Below are 18905 nucleotides of genomic sequence, written 5' to 3' on the forward strand. Positions count from 1 at the left end.
AAGAAAGTAAAACGGTAGCAGTGGAGAAGTGATATCATGAACCGATTTAGAAATGGGGAAGGTGGGAGCGATTCATGTGGTATTCTAGGAAGGAAAAACCTTAGATTGATTTAGAAGGTAACCGATCTAGAAACTCGGGTTTTCTACCTTGGTTAACATTGTGTAACTTTATAAAGCTTTTTAATATTAAAAGTTCTCATTTTATAAATCGACATATTTTTAAATAGATGTAAATACTTGAACAAGTTGCTTTCTGTATTTCTTCTAGGGTCGAGGGAGTTCATGCTATATCGATAGTCAAGGCCGACCACACAAAAGACAATTAAACATAAATGTAAATCATGATTAATGTGATTTTGTGCTGTACAAAACAAAAATGGCATTCTAATGATAAGACTAATCACAATATCTATGTTAATCCAGAGTCATTGGTTCAAGACCTAACATGATATGACCCTATAAATAGTTGGTTCATAGTGATATAAGGTAAACATTTATTACTTTCGACTATTGAGTGTTAACTTGAACGTTGGAGAACTTTTTCCAGGTCCATCTTCATTTCTCGACATTGAGAACCGAATATTGAAGAATGAAGACAAACATCGGGTCATTGATAAAAGCGGTACTTGTGAAGAAGATCATCATCTTAGCTTTTGTAAGAACAATTGGCGGCCACTATAGACCAAGAGGGCGAGGAACAAGAAAAGTTAATGGTATCAATGTGAAACATGATAGGAGATCAAAGAGTAAACGAGAATTACCAAATGACGTTGCTTTTGATGTTACAGAAAGAAATGGCAAAGACAAGACAAAAAAATGACAAAAAGATATGAGCTCTCAAGAAAGAAAATGAAGAAATGAAGCAACAATTGGTCGGGAGAAGCTCCATGCCTCAAGAACAACAAAAGGAGTCTGCAGGCTATCAAGCGGACACACACTTTCCCCCAGTTTTCTTGTCTGCTATGACATGACCACCAGAGACCAAGAGCAAGAAAGCATAATCATGGCTCAACACGTCTACCCATACATCACGTAGAATGGGAGGATCCCTTAGAAACCCATTTATAAATGGAATCATGGAGGCACAACTATCCCCGACATGGAAGGGACTAACCATCAATCACTATGATAGGATGACGGACCCAAACAAACACATAGATGTCTAAACCACTCAGATGAGCCTATATAATGACGTGCTACTATGCCAAGTCTTCCCAATCTCCCTCAAAGGGGAGCTTTCAGTTGGTCACAAAGCTCCTATCAGAATCAACGAACTATTTTAACATGTTGATATCTAAGTTTGGAACAAAATTCATGATAAATCGACCCTATCACCTAACCTCCGTAACACTGGTGAACGTACGACAAGAGAAAGGTGAACCTCTTCGAATGTTCATGAAAATGTTCAACAAAATTTTGTTAAATATTCATAATCTCAGTCTCAAGGTTATGATGCACCACATGATTACAACTCTGAGATCGGAGACTTTCGCATAAATTTTTTGAAAAAAATAGGTAGCTGACTTAGATGAGTTATACTGAAGAGCAGCCAAATTCATGCAACTAGAACAACTTCATGTGTACCGTAGTCAAATCAGAGCTAAAATCGGGACCAAGAAAGGTAAAGAAAAGGACAAGCATGGCCCACCCCTATCACATTACACTCTTTTTAATGCTGAAGGAAGCCAAATTCTAGACGAAGCCCTGAATGTTGAGTTAATACCAACGCCATGAAAGGTACCCACCTCGCGGAACGTAGACATGACAAAATAATGCTCATATCACCATAATTTCGGGCATTCAATCGAAGAGTGTCTCGCTCTCAAAGACAAGATTGAAGATCTAATCCAGGCAAAGCATATGAGGATATTTGTGAGGAAAGACAATCGACAAGCCCCACGTTCCCCAAATAGAGGGAAAGAATAGTCACGAAGAGAAAACGACATAAGAGAATATTAAACCCATCGAGCACAAGAAAAGGAGAGAAGTCGATCAACACAACGATCTCGTCCTCACCACGAACCATTTTGTGTACGGAGCTGTCAGACACCACATACTCAACTTTGTAGATGCATATTGTGGATACAATGAAATCTGCATGCACCCAAGGTACAAAGAGAAAACGACATTTATGACTCATGATGCTAACTTCTACTACAAGGTCATGCCTTTCGGACATAAAAATGTTGGAGCAACCTACCACTAGTTAATGGACAAAAATTTTAAGGGTCCAATCGAATTAAATGTAAAAGATCAAATTTGAATCAAGCGATCAACATGTTAAAGATTTGCAAGAAGTGTTATCAACACTTCGGAAGAACGACATGAGGCTAAATCCTTATAAGTGTGCATTTTGGATAAAGGATGAAAATTCTTGGATTTCATTCCTACCCACAGAGGTATCAAGGTCAACCCAGATAAATGGCGAGCAATTGCAGAAATGAGAAGTTCCCGAGATATAAAGGAAGAAACTCGTAGGACGACTCACAACTCTGTCCCGGTTCCTATCTAGATTAGTAGAGAAAACCAGGTCGATTGTCTATCTGTTAAAGAAAACGACAAAATTTTGAGTGAAATACGAAATGTGAAGAAATTTTCTGCCAAGTGAAAAACTTCCTTGCCTCGCTCCCCATAATACAAAAGACAAATCCTCACAAGCCATTGATTGTTTACCTTTTAGTCTCCGACGATGCGATCAGTGAAGCCCTGGTCCAAGATATAGACCATGAGGAACAATTAGTTTATTTTGTAAGTAAAACACTACATGGACTTGAGGTAAGATATCATATGATAGAAAATGCATTGGTGTTGGTTGTGACTGCTCAAATAATGAGGACATACTTTCATAACCACTCGATAATAGTCTGAACCAATTTTCCCATTATCAAAATCCTTGCAAAAATTGGTCTCGCTGAACGAATGATTGGATGGTCAGTTGAATTTTGAGAATTCTACATCCAAATCAATCCAAGGGGGGTGGGGGTGGGGGGTGATTAAGTCACAATGTCTAAAAGACTTCTCAACAGAGTTAAGCTTGAAACCACATAGTGAGCAACAAAAATGGACCATTTACATGATGGACCGTCTAGTAAAAAGAGTTGCGGTGTCGAGGTCGTCTTAAAGGGACTAAAAGGTCTTCTCCTCGAGCATTCTTTGAGATTCGATTTCAAGGTTTCCAATAATCAAGCGGAATATGAATTCCTCGTTGCAGGACTAACGCTGGAAATGACATGGGAGCGTGAGATATCACATACATAAGTGATTCCCAACTTGTGGTCGATCAGGTCAAAGGAGAATTTGAGGTCAAAGACCCTTTGTTGCAACGATACTATGACATAGTATCCAGTGCAATTTCCAAATTTGACACAACATATATTGAACACATTCGACGAGAAAACATAGTACGGGAAGACCTATTATCGAGGTTATCCAATACCAAGAACAAAAGCCAAAGCCATCATCGTTTAGTGATACATATATCACTCAAAACACCAAGTGTGGGTATATTCGAGTGCTCAACGGTAATGAAAGATGAAGTCTGGATGGCGCTCATCCGGCGTCTCTTGGAGGACGAATCATGGGGTAAAAAAAATGATAAATCAATGCGGCAACGATGTGCATGGTTCGTCCTTGTAAGGAAAGATTTATACCGAATAGGATACATTAAACCTTTACTGAAGTGCATGTTCAATAACTAGGTCGAATACGTCATGGATGAAATTCAGCAAGGAGTATGCAACACCCATTCAGGAGCGAGAACCATGGCAACTAAGGTCCTCATGGTTGAACATTATTAACCCACTATTTAGAGTAATTGTGTGAAATATGTTAAGAAGTGCCCAAGAGCAAGGAACATAGAGTTTTATCCCACACCAAGACCGAAAAGTAACATCATATTACATCCCCTTTACCATTTGCAATATGGGGTATGGATATAATAGGATCATTCAGTCCTGGAAAAGGCAATGCAAGTTTTTACTAGTCGACATAAACTACTTTACAAAGAGGATAAAGGCTGAAAAGAAATAGACTTGTGTATTCCAAAGTGAGATCTTTGACAAGGGTTTCTTCTACATAAAACATTTTCTCTATGGGATCTTAGCTTAAGAAATACATCAATATTTTTCCTTACTCATTCACACACTTCTTATGCCATTATGGTTGTTATTTGTTATTTTAACTTGAATCAACATTGGATTGAAAGGGAGCCTTGAGATGATGGAAAATAGATATTCACTTTAAAAAGTACAAGGTAGGGAAGCCTCAATTACAAATTTTAAATTGTAAGTATTGTATTGTTAATTGTAACAAAATAAAAATTATGCAAAAGGAAAAATTTTGGTATAACAAGTGAAAGTAAGTGACAAAAAATAATTAGTTACTACATTGACGAAGTTAGATACTATTTTATAAATTAAAAAACTATTGATATCTAAAGTAGTTTTTATTATTAATAAACAAAATTATAAATTAGTTTCTAAATTTGTATTTAAGATTAGCTACTAAGGTTTTAACTACTTACTTTAGATTCTAAATGATCCTGCCTGTTGACCAGAACGTAGGAGCTTGCCTCGTCAAACTTGGATCGACGTGTGCACCGCTTCAACCTCCGTCCTTCTTCAAGATCCACCTCAAGAACCTGCAAAAGAACAGAGCGGCGCCGCTGCGGACGATCGCACTCCAACGCCCAAGTCAGTGACCGAACCACCAAATACTAAGAACAACAACACTCAAGAACTCTCAAGGAGCTGTGCAATGTTCTCTCTCACAGTATGCTCTAGAAACTCGCAAGCGTAAAGAGTATAATCTGAACGCGCGTACCTCGAAAGTTCGTTGAGGAACCCTCAAATACCTGGTCACTTTCTCTCTCCTGGCAGTTACAGACCTGGACACGTGGCTCGCATCCAGTCGTACACGTGCCATCATCTAGAGCCTCTTTGACTTGGACGCTGCTTCTACTCTCATTTGGCTAAGTTACTTATGCATGGTGCTGCTCAGTGCATAGCTAACTTGGGAGTGCGATCTCTACTGGAACTGGCGAGTTAGGGTGCCTTAATACACCTTCCCTGTGGTCTCGCCGGCCGCCTTCATAATCTGCACCACCTTCATCTTCGACGATGTGCTTGCTCTGGCGATCTCCAATCACTTGGTCGCCTGAGTTTACATCTGGCGACTTCATCTTCAACTGGATGATCGCCGGTTCTGGTATACTGGAGATCGGAGCACGCCAACTTGATAACTGGCGACTTCCCGAGCCCCCCGACCTCCTTTCCTTCTGCCAACCTGGCGCCCCGTCAACGCGCCTATACTGTAGCTGGGTGCCACGTCATCACTTCCGACTACCAGGGCGGTACACTAAATTAGTTTTTATAGTGACTAATTTAAAATCTAAAGTAGTTAGTAATTAATGTTAAATATCAAATTAAAAACTATTATATAAATTTTTATTAATAATAAAAATTATTTTAGATACTAATAAATTTTTAGTTATAAAAAATATCTAACTTAATCAATATAATAACTAATTAATTTTTATCTCTAAATTATTTTGTTATTTAATAATTTTTTAATAGTTATGAAATATTTATGTGTTTTAATAGCAAATATGCAATAATTTATGGAATCTACCAATGCACTTGTAAGAATTTGAGGAGTAATTAAGGAGTATGGAATGAAATGCTGGAATATTGAGATATTCATCTTTTGATCCAAGGTTCACATCAATAACCTCCTAAGGTAGCTTTTCTGCTTATAAGTATTGTGCTTCATTTTAGAGTTAGTATATCCACTTGTACCAAAACTCTTCGCTAATTATATCTTTATTGATAAAAACAAAGTTAGGATCACAATATGTAAGGAATAATGTAAAATAAGAAACATACAGGGAGATTGAATTGTAGTGTAGTGTATATTTTGAAAACATTTTTTAAAACCTTGAAAATAGATCCTTCGTTATTCGATATAAAGCAATTAGACTTAAAGGTTGACCTAAAAGATAGATAATAGAAAAGATTGGTTTAAAAAGTAAATTTTCACAAACACTCAAAACAACACTAGAGCTTAGTCAACAAGATTCAAGCACTAATATTGAGGAAAATAGAAATTTATTCAAATAAAGAAATTAATCGAACAATCTTATTCTATTTTCATCCATATTCTATTCTCATCCATCCTCTGTCTAACAGTATCTAATATGAAAACTGATATAAAGTTTGCTAAAAACATTAAAAATTGAGAAAATTCAAAAAGATTTAAGAAAATTAGTGATATTATTAAATAAATAATAAAATAATTAAATTTCTATTTTATAATCTTAAAACTTAAAAAAATAAGAAGTTTTCGATACTGATGACCAGTTGATTGTAGTACATTTTTTTAAAAAATCAACCCAATCAAGAAAGAATTGAAAAAATATCTTAAAATATTGGGAAATAGAAAATATTATTCGCATGACCATCTCTTATTATTGAAAATTAGCGGCAACACAACCTCCATCTTTATTTTTATCATTAACATTTTCAAAGTCATCATATTACTACAACAATAAAAAAATTTCAATATATTTATTAATAATTCTCAATTTAATGAAACGAATAAATAAAAGAAAATGAAAGAATGATCAATTTGATAAAGAAGAATAAAAAGTGAACATGTCAATGACTTTAAAGGTTTGATTGACAAATGCGGGACAAATAACAGGTTATCATTGCAAATCCAATTTACGAAGACCTAATCTTCCGTTATAGTAGTTTCTCCATAATGTAGCGAGTCTCTTCCCTGCTTCGTGCGAGAAAGATTGCGTCAGAAATCATAGACTCAAAATTCTATTAGCGAATTTGGAGAAGCTTCTATGCCATATTTGCGATGAGAAGAATATGAGAAGAATAGGTGATCTGTGAAGAATGATGTAATTGGAAGAATGATGTAATTGGAGTGAAGAAGAATAAGTTCTTTTGCTCTTTGTTCGTTCTCATCTCCATCTCGTCCACGTGAGACATTCGAAGATGGTTGTCCGCCAAATGCTGTTGATGGATGTCATAGTCATAGATTGAGTCATTGGTGAAGAAACCACTACTGCCATTCATTCATATTTTTTTTTGCAAAGAAAGAATAAGAAACCAAATGATAAGAAGGAATAATAAATATGATTTTTAAGAGATGAAGATATGAAGAAAAAAACTGCTCCACATTCAAAATTTAAAATTAATATTTGTTTTTTACAAAATGATAAAATATTAGTTTTAAAAATAAAAAGAAAACAACTTTCAATTAATTATAAGAATAATTAGTTATTTATTAAATGTTTAAGAAAATAATAAAATGACTGAAATGTTCAAGATAAATTAATAAAATAAATATTAATATAAGGGTAAAATTGATAAACACCAAAATAACACTTAAAGAAGAATTTTTTTATATATAGGTATAAATAAAATAAAAATATTGCAGTTATAAAAAAAATTAAAAAAACGTGTTAGAGCAATTTCACTTGGAGAAAACTTTTCGTTACTCTACAGGTTTGTAACTTTACACTAATGAAAATATATATAAAAAAAACATATATAGATTCAAAGAATTTTTTTGACTTATTTTACTGCACTAACTTGATGAACGGTGTGAGAAAACTATTTATATGTATATATTACTTAATGATTTAAAAAAAAAGTGTACAAATACAACAATTATCTTGGATTTTTTTAAGGAAAAAAGTGAGTAATAATGAAAACTTTCAAATTTTAGATTCAAATTTTAAACTTTCCTCCTTATTCGAGTCATATAACTCGGACTCTACAAAATATAGAGTTTTTAAATTTCTCAGGATTTTTTAATTTAATATAAATCCTGATTTTGACTTTTGTAATTGGTTTCATGGCTTGAGCTATAAACATTAATAACATGTTTAGATTACTTTATAAAGTTTTTGAGTTTTTGAACTCCTAATGTTTAGGTTTTTAATTTTTTTTCTAACAATCCCTTGAAAATTTTATTCTTTAGCTTCCCCGTCCATTCAAAATCTAAATATTTGGTAAATGTTATATAAGCATAAATATTTCTATGTCATATGATTTTTATAAATTATCTTATACTAAAATAAAAATAAATTTAATGTAACTTTAATTATTCTTAAGTTTAATCCTTATAAAGTAATTTAAATATATCACTATTATAAATTCATTAAATAAAAATTAATTTTAAAAAAAAAATAATTAGTTACTACATTTATAAAGATCCAGAAAATAACTTTAAAGTATAAATAATATATTTTAAATGACATTTGAATATTTTATTAATAAAATGAAGAGAATATATAAATAGAAAATTCAGTTATTTCAATTTTATTATAAAATAACCTCAATCTTTCTAAAAGTTCATTTTTCCTTTCCTCTACCTTCTCTGTAATATTTTTACCTCCTCGCTCATCGGTTTGACGATTAAAGTTCGTCATTGAATTCCAAACGACGATCACTACAAGAGTGCGTGATCAAAATCTTAAATAGAGTAAGTCCAATTTTGCTCATTTTTCATTTGACTCGATTTTTGAAATGATAAATATGTTTTGGTAGATGTTGTTGCATGTGAGATTTCTAGCTTCAGGATTAGTCCCTGTTAGCTAAGAGTTTTAGTGATGTAGTTAGATTTTTTAATCAGGACTTTGTGGTGTAGGTTAAGTCATCCTTAAGCTTTTGTAAGATTTGAAGTTTTTTTAGCACTTTCTCAATAGCTCAAGTAAGGGAAACTAGTATTATTTTCAATAAAACCCCATGTTAGAGTTCCAAAATTTTGTTTGCAGGATGGATTGTTTCTGAGTAATGTAGTGTATTGTTCTAAATCAAATGTGAATATGTTGCTTTTGATATGGATGATTTATTGAAGTTTTTTTTTTTATATATAAGTTTTCATCTTATGCATCATTATGAAACTTGACATCTCAATTAGGCTGACACCTCAAGCAACAACAATTATCTGTCATCACATGAAAAAAGTATTATTTAAAAAAGAAAAAATACAAAAATACAAAAATCTGGAGGGAGTAGACCAAAACTCATATGTTAACAAAAACGATACAGAAGTAGATTATACATATTCATAAAGAGTTCTAAGAAGACTATATGGAAGCCTATTATACCAATGAAATGATTCCCTATGAATAAATCTTAAATTAGTCAACTTATCAGCACACACATTCCTTTCACGAAAAATATGAGTAACCCTAAACCGGATATTCCCACAGTAATTAAGACAAGTATTCCATCGATTACGAAGCATCCACAAAACATTAGTCCTAGGAGTAAACACAACACAAACCAAGGTAGAATCACATTCAAGCCAGACATTAGTAAGCCTCATCTTTTGAGCTTCCTCCATAACATGTATAACTCCATAAAACTCAACAACCACAACAATCTGAACTTCAAGAAACACAGAAAAAACACTGATAAATTCTCCATACTCCCATAGAAAATACCTCTACAAGTAGCAAAACCAAGATACCCCTAGCATCCCCATCAATGTTAATTTTAACCCAGCCTATTGAAGGAAACTCTCATCTAACAGGAAGAGGACGAAGAACTTTACCACTATGAGTATTAATACCAAAAAACCTAATTACGTTGAAATCCAACATATCATTCTTCATTGAAGCTTTAGACGAATTTCCCACTAAACAAGTTAAATCTTTAATTGAACCATGACAAACAGTTTTAACACATCAACCACACCCCCTTTAAAAATGACATTATTCATGTGCTTCCAAATCTCACTTACTACTACAATCCCAATTGCTCCCCAAACTTCATTAACTGAATAAGAAGCGCAACACATCTTAAATTGAAAAAAGTTTAACAATGGATCATTGTGAATCACGGACGTCACTCCAAGCCAAGCATAGCATTGACTCCAAACGAGTCAAGCTATTCTGCACTCACAAAACAAATAACGACAAGACTCCTGCTCCACCCCACAACATTGATCCTAGTAGGAATCTTATTTTTCAATACCCTCCACACACTGACAAGTGCGGAAGACAAAGCTATACATCTCCAAAACTTTTTGTACACATAGAAATTCTCCCCTTCTCAACCCCTCCTTAAACGATTATAAGCAGATTTTCTAGCTTTCTAATTTGATGTTTTAAGAAGATTCGAAGAAATCCAATTTATCTTCCTCATAAACAAAATTTGAATCGTATTTAACTTGATGTTTCTAAATTTATTTTAATATTTTTATTAGTTTAGTCTTAATTATTAATATTAAATCAATAATGTCAATATATAATTATTTTAGTCAAATATTTATAAATATACTCGTATGCGATATTGTAAAATTAATATGTCAAGACAATTAATTCAAAAATAATAAAATAATAGTCAAAATTAAATCGAAAGGTTGAATATACAAAACTAAAAATATGAAATTATTAAATTTCATACGCATCAATTTTGTAGGTAAGACAATTTATTTTAGCAATTTTGTTTTTATCAACAATATTGTGTACGTAACCATTAAAACTAAGTGAATTTTCTCATGGTTGATCAAATGAACCATCGTCATACCAAACGAATTATACCAAAATTAGTTTTCAGCATTTTTTATTTTTTCTTATAATAAAAAGAAAACCTTAAACCTAGTGAAAAATTACTAAGTGACACTGATAAGATAATAAGTTCTGATCTTTTCTTCATAAATATATCGTTACATTGATGGTGGTAAAATTTGAGTTTCACTTAAAAATAAATAAAAAATAGAAAATCATAAATAAATATCGGCCTTGATCTTTTGAACTATTTCAAAGTTTTAGATCAATTTATATCATGAAATGTGATTTTGATAAGTGGTTCAATTCTTTGTAAAGATTTTATTTGTTTTTCTTCTCCTCTTTTTAGTCATGTATAAAGGAGAGATGTTGATGTTATAGGATTTAACTTCTAATAATTGGAGCTTTAATTCTTATTTTGGAATGAAATGAAGTGCATATGATCCTAGTCATTCATATGGAGCTATTTTTTATTATAATTGATGGTTTGGATAATTTTGGACTATGTTGGGTTTCAGGTAGGATAATGTTTAAGCTTTGCTTAACTAATCAAACAATGCTCAAGTTATGTGTAATGATTACCTTCATTGCTCATCATCATTTTATAGTGATGAGCCACTTAACTCAAACCAGAGTTTGTAGCTTGGACAAGAGAAATATCGATACAACTCTCTCCTCTAAAAATGATGATGCTTAAGTGATGTATTGGTCGCTCAACCAAGAAATGCAACAATTTTGCATTAGATTTGGAATTTTGAAAAGCATGCTTCATCTCTTCTTAAATTCCTGAAAATAATATACAATTGAGAATAAATCGTTCTTATTCATCTCATAATAAAAAAATATGTAAAAATGTTCAAATTCTTAAAGTAGAGGTTGAATTATAACTATTTTATCAATTAAAGTCCATAAATGTCTATCTTTTTGTATGAAATATTACTGAATTATGATATTTATCATACAATGGTTTTAACGCCCCTTTATTTTATTGTTATTACTAACTTTTAATTGTTTGTAGATAAATTGTGAGATCTGTTTGACAAAATTCACAATTGAATTTGTGGGAGACGACTTGAGATTATCTGATCCTATCTATTTTATCATCTTTTATGTTATACAGTCTAGCATTATGTTATATGATCCACATTGAAACTACTTTTAACTTGATTATGAAACAATAATGATCACTATCCTCTCTAGTGAGCATAAACTGTGATATGTTGATAACTCAAACTTTGTTACTATCTTGAGCCAGGAGTGGCTTATGAAAGAATATTGCATTGAACTAGGAGTGAATTAGAAAATACTAATAGATTGAGTCAGGAGTGACTTCGGAAAGAATAACATTGAGTTAGGAGTAACTTGGAAAACAATATTGCATGTACTTCACTGTGATAGTCTGATTAGTTGAACTGGACTGGTTGGTCAAGAATTTGATGTAGTCTTTGTAATCATTTGAACCAATACAAAAACACTAAATATCTTTTCCTTGATCTTTTACTTTGCATGTTATAATTGTTTATCTAACTAAAGAAGAAGGAAAAGTTAAAATTTTACTAACAAATTAATTTAATATATCATAGTATATTCATCTACTTATCGTCTATTCGTGTATACTCAGATGATATAAGCAAAAAAATTGAGGAATTTAAAAACGCAATTCAACCCTCCATTTTTATGTTATTTTTTGGTTTTCACAATAATTTCACTTATGATATGATAATGTAGATTAAGGCATCAAGTGATTAAAAGATGAAGGAGATTCAACATTATTTGATTAGGTAACAAGTATATAAATCACTTTAACATAAGAAAGTAAGACTAGTATTTACCAATGATGTTTTTTATGGGTCAGATGTTACTTTCTAGGGGATAGGGGGATGTTCTTACTAATTATGAGTTTTCTTAGAAGATACTGAATGACAAGTTACATTAGGTATTCCAGGGTAATCATGGATTGTACTTTGGAAAATTCAATCGAAATCCAAATATTTAGATCAAATTTTAAATTCAAATTCATATTCTTTTTATAAAAGTAATTTAAATTTTTACAAATTCAAATCCAAATATTTGAATTAGATATTAAATTCAAATCCATAATTTTATAAAAAAAAAATATCCATACAAATTATTCTTGATCTACTCCTTCTTCTTCTTGGCCGACTTAGTAGGAAAATAAAAATACCATTACTTTAAGGATAGGATGCAAATCCTCAAAATCCATGCTGCTGGAAATGCAAAAGAGGATGAAATTGATTATGAAGCAGTTGTTAATATTTTTGAGGTATATATATATATATATAAATGATATGTAAGTATGCATGCATATTGAAAGTATTGTTTTATATTCTTTTCCTAATGATTTTGTTTGACTTCAGGGATTAATGGTGTTGATCTTCGTAATGTTTGCAATGAAGTTGGTATATTTTCTATTCGTGTCTACTGTGATTATGCAATTAATTTTTTAAAAAAAAAATAGAATTGGAAATTTGGATATTTCATTTTTTTAAATTTGTATAATACCAAAATAAAATCTGATTAAAAATATTATAAAATATTGATGAAAATAAAAATAAAATTTAAACAAATAGATTTTTAATAGAACACCGCAATGCAAAAATAACAAGTTTGACCATTAGATTTTTTTATCCACCCAGTATTCTTAAATAACTAAGAATTCGAAAGATGTTAAAGAAATTTTTCATCTTTCAAAATATATCAATATAATTTGTGATATATTTTATTGAAAATATGATATATAATGGAAAAAGTGAAAAATGATTTTTATCCCTACTTAAAATGTTTTAAAACCTTAATTCTCTTACACAAAACCTCATACTCTCCCTAACTATTCTTTCTCAAAATTGGGACCCGTCCATTTCTCTACGGGGGAATGAATTTTTTGGTGATGTTAATTGAAAATGTAATGTTATTGAGAAACATGCAAGTTTGTACAATCTGATTTGTGAAATTATCAGAAAGGTGTTACAAAAGTTACAATCCAATATCAAAACAAAATAAAAGACAAAACAAAATGAAACGGTGCTACCCAACTTATCTCAAACATCACATTCACATTATCAATAACTACGAATACCACGACCAAACGCACGAACCACTACAACCAAAAAATTGGCTCTTTTAAAATGAAGAACAACAGAGCACTGTGTCTACCAAAACCACAAACCCTATCACTAGTGATAGGGGTAGTAGTGGAATTAGAAAGTTATATGGAGGTGCAGGAAGAAAAGTTGGAGGTACAGAGAGAATCCGTGTGTATATATATACCGACTAGAGAGAGATTACCTTTCGATAAGCTTTTGAAGTGGCGGTATTGTCCTTTAGATGTTTTTTTGTGGTCCTATTTTTAAATGTATTAGCATAATTAAGTATTATAATATCTTCTCCCAAAAAAAATACCATACAGTTATTTTTATCTTCTTCTTTTCAGAAACTTGACGTATTAGTTAGCTTGGCTTCCGCAAAATTGAACAGGTCAGGACCAATCTCTTACTCAACATGAATATCTTTGGCTTGTCAGTAAGTCTTTAAGTCCATATACGTTAATGTATTTATTAGCTTCTATAACTTTCTATCTGTTTCAAATTTTTATTAATTCCTGACAACTTTTACACTCTTCTTATCTTCACTTCCTTCTACACATTTTTTTCAATATACATCCACCATTTTTCAGAAACATTGACAAGGGATTTAGGCTTCAAAAGAAAAATAAAAAATATATATGAAAGAATGCAGTGAGAAAGTACATAGAACGAAATTGGAGTATTGTTAGATACAATACTAGCTCGAAGCTTCTGTGAGGCTACACTGCATTCACTCGTGCATTAATCTTAAGATCTGTAAACTGAAGAGGAAATGAAATTTGGTGACACCGCAGTAAATATGAAGATGGAACCCAATTTTTTTGCTCCAGTAAGAATTTATTTCAACAATTATGATTTCGTATTATTGTGTTCAGACCTAGCTAATCATTAAATAGATAATGCAGGCAAAAATAAATATATTCATATTTGCTTCAATTTCAACACTTTATTATGTCTTTCATTTCATACCACTTGTCCAACTGTGAGCGTAATTGTTAGATCGAAAACTCTTGTTTCCTAAAACCATAATATTCAATTCAATATTTGGAAAATATCAAGTATTCTCACCTAAAATAAAAAATAATAATTCCAATGGTTATAAAAAATATTAATATGTAATTTCTAATATATCAATATATATATCAAAACGTTTGTTATAAAAGCATGCACGTGATGTGGATATAATTTTTTTATTAATAAAACGAATTAATAAATATAAACCAATACCTTATACAATTGCACTTAAATTTCTTCCACTCTTAAAACAACATCTATCAAACATACAAAAACACAAATATTAAAATAAATAAAATCTCTGAAAGAACGTCAATAAATCAACAACAAACCAACCTCATTATTAATTCTTTTATTATAACTAATATTTGTTATTTTATTTTCTAAAATAAATTGCTTACGTTAAGAGGGTGTATTTAGTAGAATGAAAAACAAAATTCAAGAATATAAATTATTATATTAATTTTGAAATTTTGGATTACAATATAATTAGGATCTCACTTCATAATGATGTTTTTATATAAATAGTTTTTGTATAAAAAAATAAAAGTTTATTTCTCGAAAACATTTTCAACTTATTACGTGAGAGTTTAACTTTCAAACTTTGGAAAGAAAGAATAAATGATTATGAAAAATCCATGATAACCTCATTAGCTCATTTAATTATATAAAATTTTAAAATATTTTTATTCAATATGATAAATTATTAAATTTAAAAATAATGCTAATAAATATTTTTAGTATATTTATTATAATTCAAAAATATTTGTTACAACATATATTGTTTTGGTTTTTCAAAATAATAAACAGTATTCATCTTATTTTAAATTATCTGAAAAATCATCAAAAAAGAATTTACTTTAGAGTATTATTGTTGCAACATTAAAAACACTTATCTAATGGCAACATGGTAATCTCTATCTTTTAAAAAATAAATTGGATGACTTTCTTTCGTATTTTCCTAAAACAACATTTTCATTAAAGTCCAAAAAGTTCTCTAAAAGTTATTTATATTTAATTTATCACTGCCGAAGGTTACTAAGAAGAAAGGAACACATTTGACATGCTAAGATAATCATAATTTTTTTCCATATTTAAAATAATAAATTTTGTTTTCGACAATGAAGTTTCTTGACTAGTAAATAAAATAGTTCGGAAATTTACAAAAATAATAAATAACCCAATTAAATAATTTATCTAAAAGGATATTTTGAGAAAAATACTTATATATTTAGAAAAATATTAAGGAATATTTATAAAATAAAATCTTAATATAACTTATGAGAAGTAAAAATATATTATTTTAATTATTTCTAAAAATCATTATTCTCAAAATTCTTGATTGACACTGAGTGTGTTTGGTATAAGGGTAATAAGTTAACTATTAATTTATTTCACTACTCCATGAGACCCACACAAATATTTTTAAAGGTTGTTTATCTTAAAAACTTTTAATTTATAAATTACAAGTTACATTAACCATCTTTTGGTTTGTAACTTATTTAACTTTTTCTATTATTATTCTTTTCATTTCAATATTTATTATCACATACTTTTTAATTTCATAAAAACAATTAGTTATTACACCATTTTTAATACTTATTAGATTTTTTTTTATAATTCAAATTAAAAAATATTTAACATTGCAAATTGAAGTGACCAATATTTCATGTGATATATAAAAATTATATATGACTGAAATTGTAAAAAAAAAATGTACAGGAATATAAATTGATAAATAAAAAACTATTTTAAAAAAAATTAATAATATTAAATTTGATTAATACTAATTAGATTAACTAATTTAGATATAAGGACTTATTCAAATCAAAAAGCATAAACAACTTTTAAAACATAAATTGAAACAACTTCTGAACCAATGTAATATTACAATGTCTATATATAAAGTTGTCTGCAAACAGCCCAACATCCCTTACTACTTCATATAATTGTTGAAGCATGCATGCAGAATCCTTTTAAATGAGGTTATATCGAAGTTTAAATGATATAAAATAGTTATGAGAAAATCTTCGTCAACAGTGGAACTTGAATGATTGAACATATAAACTTGCCAACTTCGCAAACCACACAGAGGAATTGAAAAGACCTCGCAAAGTAGAATATTTGATTATAAAAAAAATGGTAATTAAGGAGCTTAGTGTGACATAATTTTTAAAAGTAAAAAACATATCTAAGAGATTTGAATTTTATTTTACTAAATGTTATTCATATTGTTTTTAATCGCAAAAATTGAATAAATTAATATTGATCACTAGTTAACTTTTATAGAAAGCAAATATGTAGGCGAAAAACCATATCTTATTATTGTCATAACAACCACATCTTTTATATAATATCAGACAAAATAGTTAAAAATCCTTTTTTCTCTTTAAGGAAAAAAAAAAGAAAAAAAGATTATTATCGAAATATTGAATTAGTTATTTATTGATTTAAAAAATTGTGAAATGTGATTTTTTTTCCTTTTAAAAGGAAACCTAATAGGGATGTGTTTGAGAGAAAGTTGAAGATAAGATGAAAAATCTGTTTCTCGTGCTTCATATGTGAATCTTGTAATAAAAGTAATGTCAGTTTATATAAATATATGTAACACAGAAGCACGTTTGGTGTAGAAACCTTACATTCATGGGCTCTACCAAACAGTAGTAAATGAATGGAAAAAGCAATGTGAAAATATTGTGAGAGTGCAGTGTGATGAACCCCACCATAATAAATTCAACGTCTAATGTATATGTATATGTTGTGTGCTAAGTTTGTGGCATGCAAGGCAGCGACAGATCTTGATTAGTAGATACAAATTCTTTTGCTCTCCTATGGTCCACATATTGCGTGCTTCTTGGTGGATGCTATTATGAAATATCAGAACCATTACACAATATTCAGCTATCTTGTCTTCAGGGTTATAATATTTCTTATACGTAGCAGCCATATCTTATGTCCATTAGCATACCAAGTAAACAAAATCATTTAGTACTTCTCGTCTCGTCTGCTTCATTCATTCTATTTGCATCTCTTTTCAATCATCAATTTTATAAACTGCAAAACCTGCATTCTATCACCTCAAAAACATCACTAACAATTTGCAGCAACGTCCGCATCATTTTGGAAGCTCTTCATCAGTTCTCTATCATAGATTCAAAATCGGATTGACAAGTTTTGTTTAAATAAATTGTGAAGAGTTTAAATAAATTGGGAAGAAATTGGACGTTAGGTTGACAACTTCAGTGTATTTTATCTAAATTGAAGTTGACTTTCTCGTTATTGGACTTGAGTAGAAAGCTCTGTTTCTAACTTGTCTCTTCTAAATTCAATTTTGCGTCTTCTCGTTACACTAGAATGTGGCTCTGTTGGGACAAATGAGACTCTACCTGTTGATCACACTCCGACCGACAATCAAGTCAGTAAGAGCTACTAAAATAAGATAACTATTCAGTTTCAGTCTAGTATTCAGAAACAACGTCCCTTTACCCGAGGTCTCAAGCCCCTTTTATAGCTTACTCGTTTAACAACTTTCACTCATAAAAATATAATCTTCACTGAAAGCATAAAATAATAACAGAAAACCACCTGCTCACGGGTACCACTTATCTTCAGGTGCTAACAGATTTAAACAACTATTAATTAATATGTAACTAACATGTATTAATTAATATATAACTAACTTACATACTATCACAAGAGATAAAATATCTCTTTATCTTCGTAATAATATGATAACATATTTAAACAATAACAATTATATCTTTCAGAATAATAAAGCAACAGATTTAAACAATAACAATTATATCTTTCATCTTCCGGATAATATCACAACAGATAAAATATCTCTTTATCTTTTATCTTAATTACCTTTCTTGGTTCAACCCCTATCTGGACCGACCCCTACCTGGGTCGAACTCCCGACCCACCTCTAGAACCCAAACACCAAGTGGACCTCCCCCAAATACCTGGACCGAGGTCTTGAACATTCATGTCCAGTACATTTTTTAAAATTAAAAAATGTATATAATCATAATTTAAAATTACATTAAGTGAATAAAAATGTTGTGAAAATTTGTATTTTATAGTAAATAATATTAAAAAAAAATTAAAACTAAATTTTGTTTTGACAAAAACCAAATTGGATTAAAAATAGTTGTGTAATAATGTGAATAAGAATGTTGTGAAAATTTATATTTTATAGTAAATAATATTAAAAAAATTAAAACTAAATTTTCTTTTGACAAGAAACAAAG

This window comes from Phaseolus vulgaris, chromosome 2 (genome assembly GCF_000499845.2).
Source record: "Phaseolus vulgaris cultivar G19833 chromosome 2, P. vulgaris v2.0, whole genome shotgun sequence".
Classification (NCBI taxonomy): Eukaryota; Viridiplantae; Streptophyta; class Magnoliopsida; order Fabales; family Fabaceae; genus Phaseolus; species Phaseolus vulgaris.